This window comes from Melozone crissalis, unplaced genomic scaffold, assembly GCF_028551555.1.
Source record: "Melozone crissalis strain CALT ecotype California unplaced genomic scaffold, PUWL_Pcris_2 ptg000009l_1, whole genome shotgun sequence".
Taxonomy (NCBI): domain Eukaryota; kingdom Metazoa; phylum Chordata; class Aves; order Passeriformes; family Passerellidae; genus Melozone; species Melozone crissalis.
In genome coordinates, this window is record NW_026535787.1 from 3451578 (window position 1) to 3471669 (window position 20092).

Here is a 20092-nt window from a genome sequence, read left to right on the forward strand (position 1 = left end):
TGTACAACAGGCAATCAAATACCCACCTTGCCATTGTGAGCAATAATTATGAATGTAATATGTATATTATTAGTATGAAATGATTTTATGCTTTGATGCTGCATGTGAAATTGAGGATTCTAAGATAATTCCACTTTATGGTCTTTCCCCCATCTTATTCTATCCCCTGATGCTTCCTTGGATGTGGACAGATGTGGTGCTGCTAGTTCCATGGGATAGAAGAGGAGGAAACTTTGACTACCAGGGAGGAGGTGAGGTGATTTGAGGAAAAAGCAGTAAATGACAGAAGTTTCATTTGAAGAATCTCTTCAAATGAAAAATCTCTTCATCATTTGAAGAATCTCAGGTATTCTTTACTGACGCAAAAAAAAAAAAAAGAAGATAATCAACAAATAAGTGCAAAAAGTTCCCTGTGGAAATGGAACTGTTAAGGAGTTCTCACATGTGCACACAGACTCTTCAGAGTGTTTGCATTCTGCTGTTTAAAATTGCAGTTGGCCATGAGTGTTTCTCTCTGGTTTTTAGCTGGCAAAAATAGACAACCTATTTTGCTGTCAGTGTGCAAGCCTGGCTCTGCAAAGACAAGGGAATTCTTCCAATCCAGCTCAGCCAGATTACAGAATTTTGCCCGTGTGCTCTCCAAGTGCATTCCCCAGATTGGATGTTGATCCCTGGTATTATAAGTACTGTCATATTTATTTTAAAATCTGTCTGCCTATTTTGTGTCCAACCCTGCCTTGAACTGAGAATAAATAATTTCTTTTCTTGCTTGTCTTTTTTTTCTAGACTTACAAATGAAATTTCTGAACATTCTTTGTGACCTGCAAGAAGAAAAGCAAACTGATCAAACTTATCATTAGGCACCTTATTGGAGGTCTGCCAGTGTCTCCATAATACAGTCTGGTTTTACAGGATTTATGGATTTCTACTGTAAGTACTCCATCCTAGAGCTAAAATTTGGCAAGCTCTTTCATGGTAGCAATACTCTCTCCTGCACATAAATGTTGCTTTTCTTTGAAAACTGGCAGTAACGCTGGTGAAGCTTTTCTTTTATGGCTTCTATAGATTTTTGTTTACAGATAGGTAAATTCAGTCTAAGTGCTTGGACTGTCACCTTTTTATTGCATATTTAACAAACGATTCAGGCTTTATGGGGAAAACTTGCAGCTCAAATGCATTTGCATTTTGCTTTTCTACCCTTTTCTATCTCCACACTTTTTTTCATTGTGGGATTGGTGTGCAGTTGTTTCATAATTACAAGTTCAGCTTTGTTGCTGCTTAAAGCTGAGTTTTTTATGCTGTCTAGTTAATCCATTTGTCTGGATTTTCACATAATTATTATGTAAGTATTGATTGGAAGGGCTATAGCTTAGCTTTACATGACTTATTTAAAGTAACTTTTCACACTTCATTATCATTTGTTTTTATTGCATCCTGCCTTTTACTCTTCCACATCCTGCATTTCCTCATCTGCTTGCATTTTCAGGGCGACACTGTGCATTAGGAGACCTTTGAGTTATGCTGTAAAACCTCTCCCAAAGAATGTTTAAACCAAGGAAATCTACTTGGTGGCTCGTGGGAAGGTATTTCCTCCTTGGTCACCATCTCCTAGAGTGGCTCATGTCAGATTTAGGATGAAGTCAAGCATTGCTTCCATCAAGCAGCAATGCTTCCATCTATAATATTTTTTACCTGAACACTAAATAGTTAATATTAAAACAGATGCACACGCATATATACGTACATATATATATACATATATATATATGTATGTATATATATACAAGAACCTGCATAAATAAATCCCAGAAATTGAGGGGGAAATGTTCTCACGCCTCCCAGCAATCCCACGGAGGCACAGGCGAGGCATCACTTGGGGACCACTGTTCTTCCTCCTCCCTGAATAAATGGGGGACTGTCCAGCCACCTTTCTTTATGAGTAGTGAACCTGTCATTAATTCTTTTTGTTTGTTTTTAAGGAAAATACTTTAAATCTCTAAGATTAGAAGTTTTGTACCATTCAATTAATTAAACGATGCCACTCAAGAGCCATAAACATTAAAAAGCTTCTTGGAAGCAGGCTGTGGCCCAGTTCATTGGAGAAATTGATTGATTACTTCTGTGGCTATTCCTAATAATCTGTAGCATTTTTTCATTAGGTAGAAAGTTGTTTTCCTATTTAGTATGCAAACGTGGGATCTGGAGCATTCTGCCCATGTGTTATGATTTCTTTTTTCCATTATACAATCACAGAATGTGTCACCTCCCTGTTTACAAAAGAAAAATGTAAGAGATAAAATTTGTGTTTAGTAAGGATTTTGATCTCCAATATATTAAAGAAATTAAAGCCCAGGCTTGGCAGAAAATCATAAATCATAGTTATGTGTTTCTCCAGAAGGATTTTATGGATGCTAGGGCAAAGATATTACCATGTGCACTCTGGTTATGTAGAAATGCCACTAGAGGCTATTTTCTTTCTTCAAAGGTGCCCTTTAAGCTCACAGAAAATTACTCTTAATAGAGTAAACATGCAATTTGCACAAAACTAACACAACGTACGTCACAGAGAAAAAAGCCTAGTGAGAAATTTGTAATGAATTTAATCTTTCTTTCCTGCTGAGAATTTTCCCAGGTTTGTGGGGTTTTTTTAGTGAGGTTTTTTAAAAATGCATTCTTTGTTTCAAATTTTTCCAAGCATTTCTGCTATTCATTTTTTCACTTGGGAGGTTTTCTTTGTGGAAAGTTTGATACTAAAATTTGTATTATATGGATTGTGTTGATAATTATACTTTTCTTCCTATATGAGATGAGTTCACTGATGCTGAGATATTTACAAATTTGGAAAGTGATTGCTATGAGTAACCTCATAAAGTCCCTTCTTTGGAAATACTTTTTTTCCACTAACTGAAAACAGAAGTTTTTTGGATTTTGGATTGATTGCCATTTTTGTTCCTCCCCACCCCCCATATTTGTTCCTTCTTTACCCTTTTTCTTTCACCTTTTTCTCATACCTTAAAAAAAAAAAAAGACCTGAAATCATGAAAGAAAGATGCAGCTTCAGAACTAGTAGTCCTGAGAACTTAGTAGGGTTTTAAGGATGTATCTCTGTTGTATGAGAGAACTCAATGAAGAAAAAAAAGTTGTATATTATAAAAAAGTTGAGGTAAATGTTCGGGAAAAACCCCCTTCAAACTAAAGCAAAATAGTTTTTATTACAAGGGAAAGTTATATTTTGAGGAATGTGAATTTCTGGCCTTTTTGCTGTGGAAAAGCATCCTTGTCCAATGAATGGAAAGGTGTGGTGAAATGAGACTTGAGAAGGATAAAGGAGGACAGGAGATGTTTTTCTCTGGGCCATACATGGTTAACTGCATGACCAGAGCACCCTGCTCCTCCCTCTGCCCCTGCAAGTTTCCTGCTCAAGAGCTCTGGACATTTTTTCCATCTCTTGGAAGTCTGACCACAGAGGAAACTGGGTAGATGGTAAATATGAGTGAAAGGAAGAGTTGGAGACATGAAACAAACAGTATTAAATTTGATGATTCTTTTATTTGGCTGATTGAATAATCAAGCCTGGAAACAGGAAAGGAGATTAATATCATGTTAATTTTCAGTGCCCATGTCCTCCCCTGTGCTCTCCTGAACCAGGAACCTGTCTGAGATGACTTCTCACAGCCTTGTCTCTGCTTTGCTTTGGTTTCCAACCCCTTCAGTGCAGTGCACAGTTAAACCAGATGTTTGGGGGGTGCCAATACTGTGCAGGAGAGACCTTGGCACAGGTCCTGGCTTGCAACCCGTCCAGCACCTCCTCTTCTGCTGCAGGGAAGCTGCATCACTGTTGAAGCAAGTTGGTGATTCTGTGTTTGATGAACCTGGAGCTCAGGTGGTAGCAGTTCCCAGCTGTCCTGCTGGCACTGGTGACCCTGAGGACACCGGGACAATGTGAAGGAGGCTGTTCAGATGTTTGCCACACTGGTTTGAGAAACACTGGGGATCGGTTTCTCTGCTGTCAAAGGTTTTTGATGTTGATTCTGAGATGTAGTTCCACATCTGCTGCCAGAGGCTCCTCTCCTCCCATCCTGTTTCTTGCTGTGTGTGCAGACAGCCACATGCATTCAGAGCCAGCCTCTGTACTAGGAGGATGCATAGCTTTGGTTTGGAGTGAAATATTTATTTGACCTCAGTATTATTCAGATATTTCCCCATTTTCAACAGAATCATGCTGGGTGACTCTGGAGACCTGAGACGAGTCACTTGGGAAGGAAGTTGTCCATATTCTGAAAAAAACGATCTGCAGAAGGGGAAGCTTGGGAAGCGCTGCTCTGCAGTGATTCCCCCTGAGAGCAGCAGAATAGCAGCTCTGTTTCTCTGCTCTGTGCTCTGACAGGTACTCTGGGGCCTCTGACGGGCTACAAGGGCAGAAGGAAAGGTGCAAGCATGAAGAAAAAACTCATTTTACACGGCAACTTCTAGAGTAGAGGTACACACTCCTACAGAGAGCAGCTCTCGGCTGGAGGCCCCTGCTCCAGTTTGCTTTAGTGATGGCAGAGCCAGCCCGCTCTTGGGGCCGCACTTGTGTCCCCGCGTGGTGCGGGCTGTCACCGCGGGCAGCCAAGGCACGAACGATGGAACTGGCGCTCGCTCCTGCACGGCTGCAGCCTGAAACTCCCGAGCTTTTACCGCTGCTCTGCCGCTGCATTCCTCCGGGGAGAGCCCGGTAATTGGACACGACCGGCTCGTAGCTGGCTGCAACCCACCCGAGGCTCCCGAGTTACGTGACTCGTGTCACCCAGCCCTACTGCCGAGCCCTGCTCCGGGTGACAGGACAACCTCCCGGGGCCGGGCCTGGCTCGGGAGCACCTCACGGGACTGGGCCGGGCGGCACCTCGCGGGCGTGAGGGCAGGCTCGGGGTTATCTCCCGGGACTTGTGGCGGACTCCGGGGCATCTCCGCGAGGTGAGGGCAGGCTCGGGGTTATCTCCCGGGGCTGAGGGCAGGCTCGGGGTTACCTCCCGGGGCTAGCGGGGCACCTCCGCGGGCTGAGGGCAGGCTCCGCTGCGGGCAGGCGGGGCGGGGCGCGGGGCGGGGCGCGGGGCGGGGGCTGCGCGGCGGCGGCGGCGGGGCCGGGCGGGGGCGGCCCCTCCCGGGCGCAGCGCGGAGGCGGGCGCGGGGCATGGTCCCGGCGCCGGGGCCGGTGGCGGCGGCGCGGAGCGGGCGCGGAGCGGTGGCATGCGGCGCGGAGACATGCGGCTGTGCCTGCGCTCTGCCCCGCCGACATGGACCGCCGCCGCCGCCTGCCGCCACCGCCGCCGCCGCTGCTGCTGCTCCTCCCGCTGCTGCTGCTGCTCCGCGCCGCGCTCGGTGCTGCCGGCCGTCTGAGCGCCCGCCCCGGCAACGAAGGTGAGCCGCGGCACGGCGGGGTGACCCGTTTCTTCCTCGTTCCTTTTTCCGCTATCCTCCCTTTCTCTGTTGATTTTTTTCTCCTTTTTAAAAATTTTTGTTTTGTTTTGTTTTTTTTTGTTTTTTTCACCCCCGTTTTTCCTCCCCCGCCCCGCTGCTCCCCTTTAAGGTGGTCCCGTGCGGCAGCGGCTCCTCGCCACGGGAGCGCGGTACTCGCCCAGGTACAGCGCGGCCGTGCGGGGGACGGAGGGAGGGATGGATGGATGGATGGATGGATGCGCGGGCAGCCGCCCTACGCTCCCCCGAGCGGAGCTGGTGAGGGCAGCGCAGCCCGTGCCACCCCGGCAGTGACGGGCAGCGCAGCCGCAGCCCCGGGGCGGGGAAGGGGCCCGGGACCCGCAGCCCCGGCAGGTGCCCGGGGGGAGCCGCCTCTGCCCCAGCCCCCGACCGCTCTCAGCCCGGTGATAACTCCGAGCCCTTGCTCGCCTGCAGGGCTGGCGGTTGCGCTAGCCGTCGTGCCTTTCAAAACTTTTAATTAATCCGCGAAAGAAGGTTGTTGCCCTGTAAAACCTCCTCCTGGTTCCTTAGCGGGTTTGTGTCAGATCGCGTTGTTTGTATCGGATGTGTATCAACGCGTTAAAGTTGTGTTTGTGTGTGTATGCGACTGTTTGTGATTTTCCGGAAAAAAAAGAGTGAGTAGTTTATTTTCTTTTGCTGTGTTAATTCCTAAGATGACGCTTGCTGAAAACCCATGCTAGTTTCAGGGAAAAAAATAAATAGTGACAACCAGACACTGTGAAACTGATTGAAATACTTGAAAAAAACCCTAAAAGACCCTGTCCTTTCCCTAGTAAGGAAAAAAAAAAATGAAATGGAGCTTTTGCTTGCTTGCAGTGAAGGCGCTCGGCATGACCAGGTTGTCCAGTACAATTATCTTTCGGGATAAAATCTAGAGGGCAGAGGTTGTGAAGAACTTTTAGCACCTAACAACCATGTAAAACTCGCACCTGTGCTCGAGTTGGATGTTGTGTAGAGAAGCTCTGAAACCTGTCAGAGCAATTATTTATTTCTCCCTTACAAATAGTGCTGGTTTACTAACTGATATTCCTGGTGCTTGTGTGATAAGGCAGTGAGATAACAACTTCCCATGATTTCTGGAAGGAAAACGAAATATAGTAGAAAATAACTAAGGAAAGATGCAAACTTCACAAGTCCTGGGTAATCTTTAATCAGTTGGTTTCATTGCTGGCAGATAATTATAGTACCATTATACAAGAGGAGCAGTATGTCATCTGTTTGTGTGTTTTATGCAAATTTGTTTTGTATGCAGTGCTTTATAATTTTTTTTTTTTTTCATGAGCCTGCTTTCAACAGTCACTTCTAAACCTCCAGATAGAAACTATTTTGTAAATATTGTCATTTCTCAAAAATCGTTTTCAGGAATGAAAGCAAGAGCGTGGGTAGGGGTTACTGTTGTCTGATAACCATTCCTCTTAGGGAAGGGTTGTGGTTCTGTCAGTCAGTGGAGCAGCTCTGCCTCCATGGCAGTGGAGGCACATTCTGCAAACTGAGTGGCTATGCCAGAAAGATATTGGAGCGTTCCAGTGTGCATAAAAACCCCACTTTTTGTGTCTTTCTTTGGAGCCACTGGCGCTGAGAATGGGGAAAGAAGGGAAAATATGGGTGTCATACGGAATGCATGTTAAGTACACTTGTCCAAGTGCTTTTCAGTTGTTTTTTTTTAAACCCCATTTAGGAAAGCTCAGTAATCCTTTTATTTATTTACGTTACATGGATTGATCGTGTGAGTTTAGAAATCTTAATTCTTATAATTTGCTGGCCCACTTATTTGATGAACAAGTGTTAGCGTGCAGCTTTAAATCATGTCAGAAGATGATGTTTTTCTCTATTAAATAATCTTTTTCTATCCACTTCATTTACATTTCTGGTGTTGTTCCCATAAATTTCCTCCCAAAACTAGAGATAGATGTTTCTATATTTCTCTGGAGTATTTAGAAAAGTTTCCTTTTTCCAACACTGAGAATAAAAAAAGATATATTTTGGACAGCATTTGTTAATGTAGGCACGTAGATAAAAATGTCTGCCTTTTTCCTTACATTTTATATTAAAGCTGCTGTTGAAATTCTCCCCATAAATTGTTTTAACAGTGGATGGAACTAATTTTTGGTGTGTTTGTGTAGCTTAGTCTAACTTCTAGGGGATGTAAATGTTGTAGTGGGCACGTAACGAGAGTGTGGGCAGAGAAATAGCTCCTGAATTTATTTGACTTGAAATAATATTTTTTTTTTAAATCCAACTTCACTTAACATTTGTAATTAATACGAAAACTTATGACTGTTGGTGGTAATACTATAGTGGCAGTGGATGGGATGAAGGGAGAAAAGGATGAAAGAGGGGCTGAAGACAAACTGCTGTCTTACTGCACTTTGTGGTGTTCAGTGCTTTCCTTTTTTGTCTTTTTCTTGGACAGCTTGAGATTTTCTTAATTTGCTTCATCCCAGAGAAATTTTATTCAGGATTTTTTCTGGATAAAAAGTAAAACTTTCCCTGAGTTTGTTTTCAAACTCTCTGCCGTGCTCGTGAGAACTTTTCCCTACTCAATCACAGGAACCCAAGGAGGTTCTCTGAAGCTCAGATTAATCTGTGTTTGCTGGTAAAAGGTGTGTGCTGTTTTCTGCTGGGCAGGACAATGTCAGGAAAATTTAACATGCAACTTTTCCAGTTTGGAGTTTGCAGACTGAGCCCCGTAGGTGCACAGAAACCACAGGTTCTCCTGTTCCACTCTGCTGGGTATTCTCTGCTTGCTGAGGATTGTGTTTCTTTTTTCTTAGAAGGATGCATTTCTCTTTCTGAATAATTCCTGTGGTATCAAGAAATCGAGTGTGTTCTGTGATTTAATTTAATAATTTCTCCTCGGTCTCTTCTGTAACTATATTGCCTGCCTGAGGGTACCAGCCACCTTAATTTCACTGTTTTATAACCCACAACAGTTAACACTTGACCTAGGTCATTAACAGGATTATCAGCAAATTTGTTTAAGCTTTTACTGACAACCTGAATTGCTTCAATAATATTTTGACTGTGCAGACAGGAAACTTCTTTTAACCTCTCAATCTAGCATAAAATTAATTTCTTGTGAGCACAGCTACCAAAAGATCAATACGGGAAATCTGCTTACAGTACTTGGCTTCAAACAGTGCCTGTTTTGGGTTTACAGTAAGGAGGTTCCGATCAGCCTCACTTTTCAGTCTGGATTTGGAGCTGCAGCTTCATCTTTTGAGCATTGATTGCCATCTCAGAACTTTGCAGAACCGCACAATTAAATGCACCATTTTTATCTGAGCTGGTCTCTGTTAACACTTAAAATTGCTAAAGACAATTTACTGTGCCTTTGTAGTAGTGACAGCTCTTGGTGTGGTTTTGAAAAATGTGCTGCTTGCACATGGAACAAAATCCTTGCCCAATTCTTGCATGTGATTTTGGGAAAGGCTGACAATACTGGGCACTTTTCAATAGAATTAGAAGGGGGAAATGCTTTTTCCAGATCTTACTTTGCTCTATGTCATGTATCATTAGGTCAGGGTAAGTCTTCATTTCTCGTGGCACTATTCCTGCTGCCGTCCCTGCCTTGCAATTGACTGTTTATCTGCAGAAGAAGTTGAAAGCAGGTTTATAAGTCTCAATGTCATACCTTTTAAAATTTAGTTTCAGCAAGCTCAGAGTTGTGGGGGGCTAGAGGACTGTTTTTCATACAGCTGTGCCGTATTCAAAGCTTCTGTGCTTAATCCTAAACTGTATCATTAGACAAATAATAAGTATGTTTTAGAATTCACATAAGGGTGTGATGGTGTTAAAGCTAGGAGAAGTTGGGTAAATGCATAATTTTCTGACAACATTTTTGGTAGTAGACTGTAACATGTGGAATAACTAATTTTCTTAATTGTTTGTCACTGGGCTTTTTTCTTGACTTACTGCTATTTCAGCATAGTGTATTAAAATGAAAAAAAAAATCTCTCCATTGGCTATAGCAAACTTAAAGCAGGTGTTTGAAACACAGAAATGTGCAAATTTGACACAGCAATTAATTCTTATTGCAGTTAATTTGGACACAACCTACTTGCTGCCCAGCAAAGCACTCAGGGCAGAGAAATGGGTCAGAACTCTTCTGTACCCTCAGCTTCAGCAAAAAGGCACCAGCAGATGGGCAGGCATCAAACAGATAATAGGCACACCAAGTTTAACAGTTGTTTACACAAAAGCTTTGCAAATCAGGAGTGTGTTCTAACTGAACTTAAATTTTTTGTTCCCAGCTGGGAGGATGTACAAATTAGTTTAAATTTTTCTTTTTAAAATTATTCTCTGCTGGAGTTAGGTAAATTGCTATTAGTATACTTACTTTTTGATTCTGTTGGAGAACTTGGGAGTTTTCCTCCAGGAAAATGCCTATAATTGCTCTTGTTCTTGTAATCCCCACTTGATGAAAGTTTAGAAATACAGATGCAGGTGTTCATTTTCTCGTTTTCAGAGCTCTGGATTTTATCACCAGTGAGGGTCACTACAGAGCTGTTACCAAATACCACAGTCCTGTTTGTGGAGTTTTATACAGAGCCCGAGTTAGTGCCATAAGATACCTGTAACTCCTGTAGCTTTGTAGCTGCTCTTTGATTTTTCTGGGAAAGAAAATAAAAATAAATAAGTAACTGCTGCAATAATCATGCCGGTACTTAGGGTGAAGTTCAAAGCTCTGCTCAGTGGAGCTGGCATTGAAACCCAGAAGGTAATTTGGATACCTTTAGGTGCAAAACTGGATGTTTCCAGAGTTGTTAGATAAATCTCCAGAGGTGGGGCAGAGGGTTTTCCCTAATCCCCTGCCTTTCCAAAGCCTAACTCCAGCATCCAAAGAGTGATTTTTCTAGAATGGAACATTTCCTTTCTTTTGCGTTGTTAGATTTGTTGAAGCATTGCTGAAATATATTTTCACTGAGGAGAAAAAGATTTGTCATAAGAAATGATAGAGTGAAATAGAAGACTTTTTAGTTTACAAAAGCATCTGGCTTCTGTAAAATGATTGTTTTTCCTAAAAATTCACCACAGTGGGGTAGCCCTTATTTCTGTAATCACTTGAGAGCAGTAGCTTTTTTTTTTTTTTTAAAAAAAAACATATTTAAACTTGTTCTAAACAAGAACTAAAACTTTTAAACAAAAATAGGTTAATTCAGAAGATTAGATATGAGCTCCCAGGAGTGTAATTTTGGAAACAGAGTGTGGTAGCAATTTGTGGGCTCAGGATTGTATTCCCCAGCAGAAATCTTGTGTCTTTTAGTTTCCTAGGCGCTTGCTAAACCCAAGTGCAAGTTCTCATTTTGCAGCATGAAACAGATGCAAGATTAAAATTCAGTCCCTTAAACTGAAAGTTCCTTTCAAATTTCTGCAGTGAATGAATGAAAGAAATAAAGATGTAGAAATAAAGATAATCCTGCCTGAAAGAAACCTTGGGATGGTGACAGAAAAGTTCCAGTCTGTGAGAGTGAGGGGGAACCAGCACGTAAAGCCTTAAATTTGCAGAGATGTTATTAAATCAGACACATTGTAAGCAGAAACATTGGTACCACTCTCCTTTTTCTTGTTTTTTTTTTTTTTTTGTTCATTTAACTACCGTGTCCTGCTGTTTCAGGCAAAATATGGAGGAAAATCCCATTAATCTACTGGAAAAATATTGATGAAAGAAGAATAGCAGAGCAAGCGAACAGTGGTTGAAACTTGCTAGCAATTAAGAGAACAATAGGTTGAATGTTAAGGTTCAGTCAGGGCAGTTTAGTGTAATATGGTGTGGGAATGGGGCGCTTTTTTTTTATTTCCAGCTGGTTTCTCATAATGTTTTTATATCTATATTTAGATAGAAAGATTTGCATGGCATTTTTTTAAACAATAATTGAACCTGCTAAAGTATAGCTGCCTCACATAAGAGGGCAGCAATTAAAATCTGAAACTTTTAAATTGGTGCCTAGGAATGGAGGGGTTTGTAGAAAATCTAGATTGACAAGTTACTCTTTAAATAATTTACAATTAAATCACAAAAATGTCTTTTGGTCCATGATGGGCTACCCCACAAACTTTGTACAGTAACAAATAATAACAAGTGACACAGGATTGCTTAATTAAGTTGCTGAGAAGTTAGAAGGCAGCTAGAGGGGGTTTATTCTTGATTTATTTTTTTTAAGAGGCAAGGCTTTTTGAGAGTTCCATTTTAGGGGGGGAAGAGAAGGATTAAAGGAAGAGAAAAAGTAGGCAGAGATGAAGAAAATCGGATCTGAATATGAAAAAAAATCCATACTTCCCCTGATTACTGACAAAGTTAGGGACGCAGAATTCAGCCCTGAAAGGGATCCAAAGAGTGAGCAAAGCACAAATTAAGAAATTCCTTGCCTCCCTGAAAGTCTGAGCTTTGTTTACATTAGTGAGCTTCGTGACTCTGATTTACCAGTGGTGAATTTCAACAGAGGCTGCAGTTAAGGAAGGGTAGAGGCATTTTCACCATTCCATTTAATCTTGCTCTGACAGTGCTTTCTTTAAAAAAGAAAAAAAAAAAAAGAAAAGAAAAGCAAGGCAAGTTATGTCTGCCCAGCCTTAATGTTCATGTCATGGAGAAAACTGACTTGAAGCATTTAGGTTCTGAGATGGTGAGGGCCTTACCCTACAAAAAACTTTTCTCCCATGATTTACCCAAGAGAACAAATGTCCTGGCAGTGCCTGAGTGCTCAGCGTTCCTGGAGTACGTGGTTCCAGCTGTGGAGAATGTTCTGTGCTCACCCAAACTCTCCAAAGAAAACCCAGCTGCAGGGAAAACTCATCTCGTTCTTTATTCTCAGCTCACCTGCCCACCCTTCCTCTCATGCCTGTGCCATTTTGTTTTGTTCCTTCCCTTCCAGAAATCAACATTCAGCCAGAAAGAGTAGAAAGCAAAGATGTTTTTTGGTTTTTTTTTTCCTGATTTTGAGGGCTATGTGCCCAGTCCTCTTTCTACTAAAAGCTGTTTACCAAAGGGGAGGGATGCTTTGACCCTGTAGATGCCCAGAAGAAAAGGCAAAAGAGAAGAATGAAATGTTTAATGGCGTTGCTTTTCCTGAAAGATGGGCTAGAGCTAGACATAGGGTGTTTAAGGAATTAAAACAGAAGTTTTTCCATGCAAACCAAGGACTGAAACGCTGGAGAAGAGGCGTGAGGAACATGCTTAGTTTATGGAATAAAATGGAAACTTGATCCCTTTGTGGTAAGGTGGTGGAAGCAGAAGAATAAGCAGAAGACAGGGGTCTGAAAGTGTCTTGTGGGTAGATGGGAATAGAGCAGTCATTTACCTTTGTTATAAATATTTGTGTTTCTCACATATGGAAATAGTGAAAAAAGATGTTAGTGGGGTTTCGGTTGCAAAGGCAGCAAATGAAGTCGGGGCAATTCCATTATTCATACGGATAGCTCAGCACACATGTTCTGCATTAATTACCTCCATAAATTCTGTTAACCTGGCAAACAATGAAAATATCATGCTGGTGACATCACTATATTGGAAAATAAAAATGGGTTCAGCATCTTGATTTTCTCAGCATGACACTTGAGGAGGTTTCTTAGGCTATTGGCATTTTACTCCTGCAATTTGCACCGTGGTGTTGAGTCATTGGCTCTGTGGGTTTATTTTATCTTTGGGGCAGCCATGGAAGGGCCCAAGCATTCCATGCAAGCTGGGGATCTTTATTCACGGAGGTAGAGAAAAAAAGCTTGACAAAGTTATCAGGGCACACTTGAGTATGTGGCTTTCCAAATGTAGTGCTTCAGGATTCTCAGAATTGTTTTATAATTCTTGACTTCTGTGCTTTAAGCTTAGAAAAACAAAACTCAACCAAGCCCAACCCAACTCTATTTATTTTTGTTTTTCTGTGCCCCATGCGAGGAGTTCCTTAAAAGCCAAATTTTTTGGAGTTGTGAGTTGTGGCATGCTGCCAGTTGATTCACCAGGGGGATATCACAGCCTTTTTAACAAATGAATAGCCATTTCCTGGACTTATGCTCTGGTCCCTGTCTCAAAAATTTCTGTCCTCCAGTGGGGTATTGATCACTTGCTGTGGATTTTGTTGATTTTTGTACCTTGAATATGTTTGAACTGCAGTAAAATCTGTGGGAACCTTGGAACTTTTAGTTGTGGGTGTTGTGTGTGCCCAAGAGTCTTTTCTGTGACACTTTCTGGTGTCTAGAATTCTAGAAACTGAGTGTGTCATAGTAGGTTTGGACCTCTCAGCTTACCTTAAGTGAACTTGGACACTGACTCAACATTTATTTTCCCCTTTAAGCTGCTAAAAGTCTTCTCAAGAGGGATCTTTGTCACGCTCCAAATCCACCAGACCTTCGGAGAGCTCAGTTCTGTAAAACCAGTGAATACTGGAAATTACTTTTTGTTTCCAAGGGAATGTAGAAGTAAAAAGAGTTAGATGTGCAGTGTGGTTAAACCTTTCTTAGAAGTGCTTTAGGACTTACTGAAATGCTTTGAGTAATGTTTGCTCTTGAGTTTTGGCTAGACATAACATGTGGTGCCATTTTATGTGCCTCAGGGTTTGGGCACCCAGTGGGACTGACAAATATGACACATCCTACAAGAGACCCACTTCTATTCTGGGCTGATAAAAGGCAGGGATTGGCAGGGTTTAGGTAACTCAATCTCATCCATACTTTCTGGATTTTTTTTTTCCCTCTGAGAGGAGGAAAATAACTTGGGTTTTAAAGGGAATTTAAACTCCCTTTCAACACAGTAGCCCCCATTTTGCATTTGCATATTTAACATGGTGCCTCAGTGGTATCAGATTTAATGCCAGAGTGGTTGGAATGGAATGAGATCTGTGGGATTTGTATCTGAATGTCAGTTCAGCTCAACTCTAATTCAGGTATCCTGAAGCTTTCTGCCTCTTGCTCTTTTGTAGGAGGCACTGGAACAGGACCAATTGGAACTGTTAAAAAAATGCAAAGAAGCCAAGGCGACGGTAATTTGGAAGCCATTAGGTTAATCCATTTTTAATTTTTATATCCTTGTCTTAATGAAAAGGACTGGCACATATCAACTTACAGGAAATAGCCTAATAAAACTGAAACCTTATTAGGCCCCTTTGATAAACAGTGCATTCCAGCCCACCACCAGTCATATGTTTTTGCATACTTGGAAATTGAGCTTTGTGCCACTTTAACAATATCAAGAGAAGGCTCATGTTTCAAAGTAACAAAAAAAGAAAAAAAACCTGTTTTGCCTGTGTTCATCACTGAGAATGGGTGGATGGTTGTCCCTTTTCCACAGGCAGGCTCCGTACTTAGCAAAATGGGGAAGACCACTGGAGAGCTTCCACTTAGCATGGAGTGCAGGTGATGTTTTTTATTTGTAGGCATTCCTGCATTGCTGATTACTGCCCTGCATTCCCTCCTTCATGGCAGCCTTTTGGGAGGAACCTGCAGTGAGGGGTTGCTGCTTTGGCTGTTTCTTCTTTTTCAGCTGTAGGTATCTAAATCTGGCCTCAGATGCTCTTGGGGAGTGTGTTTGATAAGAAAAGTAAAACCTGGGAGGAGGAAAATTAAGTTCTATTCAAAAACTGCAGGAAGTTGCCATGAAATTAGAATTTGCCAAATCATCCGAATTGATGGTGGAAGCTTTTATCTTCTCCAGAAGCAATAATCTCTAGGGTAATTTGACATAATTTGCTAATTTTTTGTCTTTTCATCTGATAGTTTTTGACAAATTCTTGTAATTTTAGAAAGTTTTTAATGAACACTAAAGTGAAAATAATGGAGGCTTCGTCTTTCCAGTATTTTCTGAATATTCCTGTGTTCAGTATTGCAGCAACTGCTTTTAAATTCAGTTTGGTTTCTATTTGCTTGTTCATCCCTTGCCCTCACCCTGGTGGAGTCCTTCAGTCAGCAGTTTGACCACAGATTGAACATGACAGTTGCCAAATTTGGAACGTTCTGCACAAAATCACATTTGTGTTGTGCAGTGTCACAGCTCAGGCAAGGAGGGTTGGAAGTGCAGACCCCACAGGGCTGTGCCTCTCTCAGGGCTGCAGCCTGGCTTTGGGCTCAGCAGAAATCGCAGCTTTAGGAAAGAGTTTGTCAGTAAATGGGCCAAACTCTTGGCATGTGTGTTGGGTAAGTCCTGAAGAGTTCTACTGGCTGTTTTTCATTTTATTTTCTTCTGAGCAGTGCTAACATCTTCACTAAAATATTTGAGGGGAAATGCAGGACCATAAAATGACAGGAGGCTTGACTTTTATTATTAAGCAAGCAGCAAATCAGACTACTTAAAACCAGACTTCACTGCTGGACACCCTTTTTTATTTGCTATCGCTTCCCAAAGGTTTCTTGGTCTGCCTTAGCTGGTTTCAGCATGGTTTTGGCAACATCAGTGTGATAGCTGATCCTAGCTGGAAATTAAAATTGCATCAAGGTGCAACTTTGCCCTGAGTTCTGCCTACCTATCTGTAAATGTTGGTTCTAGCCCCAGAATAATCACAAAAGTGATGTGCTGGCAGTGCTGGGGCAATGGAGAGTTGGGAAGGCTCAGATCTGTGTTCATAGATGGATGAAAATACAGGTGCAAGCCCTCTTTGCTGGGAAGAGTTCACCATTCCAAAAATGTACAACAGGCTTTGTGCTGACTCCACTCTGTCCCACCCCAAAACCAAGTTCTGGCTGACTTTCTGCCACAGAGTATTTTCTTTGCTGCTTGGGATTATATGGCACATTTCAATTAGTCAGTCATCATTTTTTAGTTTTGTTTTTGTTGCTGTTGTTGCATAGCAAATTTAATTTTTCCCATTTGTTGGCATTTTTTTTTTAATAACCAGCTAGGGTAGAAACTCAAAGTTTGTTGCCAGACAAGAGAAGACAACATAGTGGTGTGAGTTTTTTTATGCATTTTTAAAATATTAATAGAAAATGTTAATTAGCTGAAGAAAAAAGATTTAAGTATCTCTTGACATTGGCTATTGCTCTGTATTTTCTATACAAAGAAGAAAATTTGGAAATGCTTTCCACTGGTGAAGTTTATAGGTGGTTCTCTAAATATTGCAAGTTGCAGATAGTGTCCCCTAGCAGGCTTTCCTCATTTCTTCAGCAGTGAGGGGAATCTCAGAGTGATTCTACCTGGCACAAGATTTGTTTGCTTATTTTTATTGTTGTGGGAGGTATTTCTACCATATTCAGCTCATGGTGGCAGTTATTACCCCATGTGTTTCTGGAAATGCTGCAGCTTTCAGACTGTGTTCAGGAATCAGTTTAGTTTTAGGGTTCTTTCCTTTCCCTGACATCCCTCCTGATGAAACATGCTGTTCGTGAGCCCTGGAGCATCACTCCCAAATCTGGAAGCAGTTTCTGGTAGTACAAGTGTCATATTCCACCCAAGCCTCCATTCATCTGCTGCTGATGCCGTGAGAGGAGAGTGAGGGAGCTTTGTGTTTCACATCCACATCCAATCTCCAGTTCTGGGGCGAGATTGGATTTACCCCCTGGAAATCCACATGGAGGGAGCTGATAATGCTTTCTCCTGTGGCTGTGCATGGGGAAGGGCAAGAGAATCAGGAAAGACTCTCTAGAAGGAGAAAATATTCTTAATTGGCATTTTAGGGGTGTGCTGTATCAGCAGAAATACTGCATTGTAGTGTGGAGAGCAGGGCTGTTGTACAGGAGGACCAAATCACTGATTTTCAGAGTCAGAAGTCATGGCTGCTAATCTTAATACCAGTAAATTCTCCCTTGGAATTACCGCTAGCTTTAAATCAAGGTAATTACATGCAGGACACCAAGCTAGTTAGACAGCACTTTATTTATTTACTTAAAGTTGCTTTATGAGAGCTCCTCTGTGTCTCCTCAGCAAAACCAGGAATCTTTTCCAAGGCATTCTGTTGGAAAGAATTGTCACTAGCAAAGAAAGTGTTCAGCTTTTTTTTCTATAGTTACCCCTGGTAACTGGCTGGTCAGCCTCAGGGATTTTTGTAGGAACCAGCTGAGTGATGGTCACACAGTTTTGCAGGAGGAGTTGGTACAAGGAGAGCACATGAGTTGTGTGAGAAACTCATAAACTTCTTTCATCTAGTAAATATATGGCTGTATGCATTTGTAGGCTATTTAAGTATTGGCTTCCATTTAACTTTAATAGTATATGGGAAAACAAATGAGGATCACACTGAAAAATGCCTGCCAGTGAGGATCTAGCTGAGTACATCTTCATGAAACACTTCATTAATTGGTTCACAAAATGCACCTGACCAAGTGTTGTGTGTTGTTACACTAAAGGATCTATCAGGATTAAAAGAAGTTGTGATGAGTTAATGTAGGAATTGAGTGCTTGCATGAAGTTTTCCATTTTTACTTTTTACCTAACCATCCAAATCCATGAAGAAGAATAAATCAGACAATGAATTTCTAACCCATTCTTTATATATTTCTTAGGTCTTTGTGTATGGAAATGCCATTTTCTTCTGCAGTTTCCAGATTAATATAGAGTTTTAGGACATACAATGACAAAATTTACCATTGCTTCTCCCAGTCAGTTTTGTCTAGAGACCAGGATTGCATCTTCTAAATTCTGCATTATTGTTTCCCCTCTATCGAGATGTGCAACTCTGGAAGTCACAGTAGCTTTTAGAAGTCACTAGAAGCTTTAATCAGGAAGAAGAAGGTGTTTTTTTCAGGTTACTACTTGAAAGGAAATATGTTTTTTGTATTTTTGATACTATTAAAGAACAGCACAACACCCATCTGAACCAGAGGTCTCCTGTAACCAGTGTGAAAACCTCCCTTGGAAGGACTTCTAAAATGTTTGAGCATGGAAAAGTAGTGGTTCCAGTCTGAAGGAGATGAGGAAAGTGGAATGAAGGAGAGAACTGAAAAATTGTTCTTAACTTCATAGATTTGATCCTGATGATATCAGGTTGTCCCGTGGCTGAGGCGCCTGCCTGTTGTGGGGGACAGTGAACGTTTCATTGCCACCCATGTGATGTTGTGATGCCTGTGAGGGCAAGCTGGACCTGCAGGGCAGATCTAGAGAGGGGGAACTTCCACCAAGCTGTGGGTCCATTGCCTGGATGTGTTTTGCAGATGAAACTGAGTTTGGACTGAATTAATCAATTTCAGAGTGACTGCAGTCATGTTTTCCAGGAGCTTGTCCTGAAAGAATAAATAATATATAACTAATATAATAATATGTTAATATATATTATTTATTCTATATAAAATATATCACTTAAGTTTGCCCCTGGGTGATTTGCCTCAGCCACTTCTTGCCAAGTGATTTTCCTCAGGAGTCACACTCCCTTCAGCACCGTGCAGTGCAGGTGCATGGCAAACAGATCTGTCTCATCCCGGGAGATCCAGAATCTGTGGGAATTTCTGCTAACAAAAAATGAGAAGTGCGCTTTTCCTTTTGAGTTTTTATTGGTGTTTCCTTTTTATGGATGCAAACCTTGCTGCAGAGTTGCCTGCCTAGGGCCCTGTGCACTCAATAAAGGACTGGCTGATTTTTCTTTGTCTACATGATTGAGGACTTGATTCAGAGCTAAGAAATATGTAGCACTGGATTATGTTCTTTCTGTAAGATTAGTAAAGATATTTTGTTTATTGATGTGGATAAAAAAATGCTATTGTTTTCTTTTAAAGGGGAATATAACTGCAGGAGGAAACATTTTTCTCACATAGATGGCAGAGCAGCTCAGTCCTGGCAGTATAGCAGTGCACATATATCCATACAGAACACAAATATGTGTGCACAAAAATGTAGAAAATATGTTTATTTATGTTTCTTTATAGCACAATCTTATTTTTAATACTGTACAGCTGTGTCTCCTTCTGCACATTCCAATTAACAGTAAAAATAATGCCTTCAAAGCTGTTTTTTTATTTTTTTTAAGTGGTGTCCAAAATTAAACAGCAGTTAGAGGAGGATGATGAAATAATACAAATAGCTTAACTCAGCTGATTCATAGGCACTGTCCGTCATTTTTTGTTTCCTGTTCTTCTGTTTACTTGGAACACCTATGCTCATGCCATCTGGTTCTGGCAGCAGTGACAACCCTTCAGGTTAACAAATAGAAGATGAAGCTGCTACAGTGGCTACCTCTAATAAACCTGTCATTGTCAGGTGTTAAAATGTCCTAGCATATGCTGAGATTTATTTAATTTCTCGTTATCATTATTTCCATATTGGAGGGGAAAAAAATATAAAGGGAGTGTGGGGGGTGGCGAACACACAGAACAAAGTAAGCTCAGATTGCAGATAATAAATATTACAGTGTTGCTATGAAGTATTAATACTTCATTAGTTGATATTTATACAGAGGCTATTTTCTTTTATGCAGTATTTTGTATAAATTCACCTGTTCTGCTTCATGTTGATAAAGAAGTGGTTCTTAGGGAAGTGTGTGATCAAGCACTTGGAGGCTGTATGGCCAAGATGAGAAAAATGCTTTATTTTTGTGCTTGTAGGAAACAAATGTCAAAAGAAGAATATCCTATAATTTTGATGTACATATTTATTTTAAATACCTGTTGTGTTTAAAATAAGGTATAAATCCACTGAGATTTGATTGACTAGAAAATGCCTGTGAAACTGTTTACAAATAAAATGTTCCTTTTCACACATAAAATT

General features: G+C 41.3%; 1 protein-coding gene across 1 annotated transcript in view; it reads left to right on the forward strand.

The window, feature by feature from the left end:
- The first annotated feature begins 5299 nt into the window (after positions 1 to 5299).
- Positions 5300 to 20092, forward strand: part of EPHA3 (EPH receptor A3) — a 172191-nt gene continuing 157398 nt past the window's right edge. The window contains exon 1 of the mRNA XM_054270246.1: positions 5300 to 5400. The gene's annotated coding sequence lies outside the window, so the exon portion shown is untranslated. The remainder of the gene's footprint in view (positions 5401 to 20092) is intronic.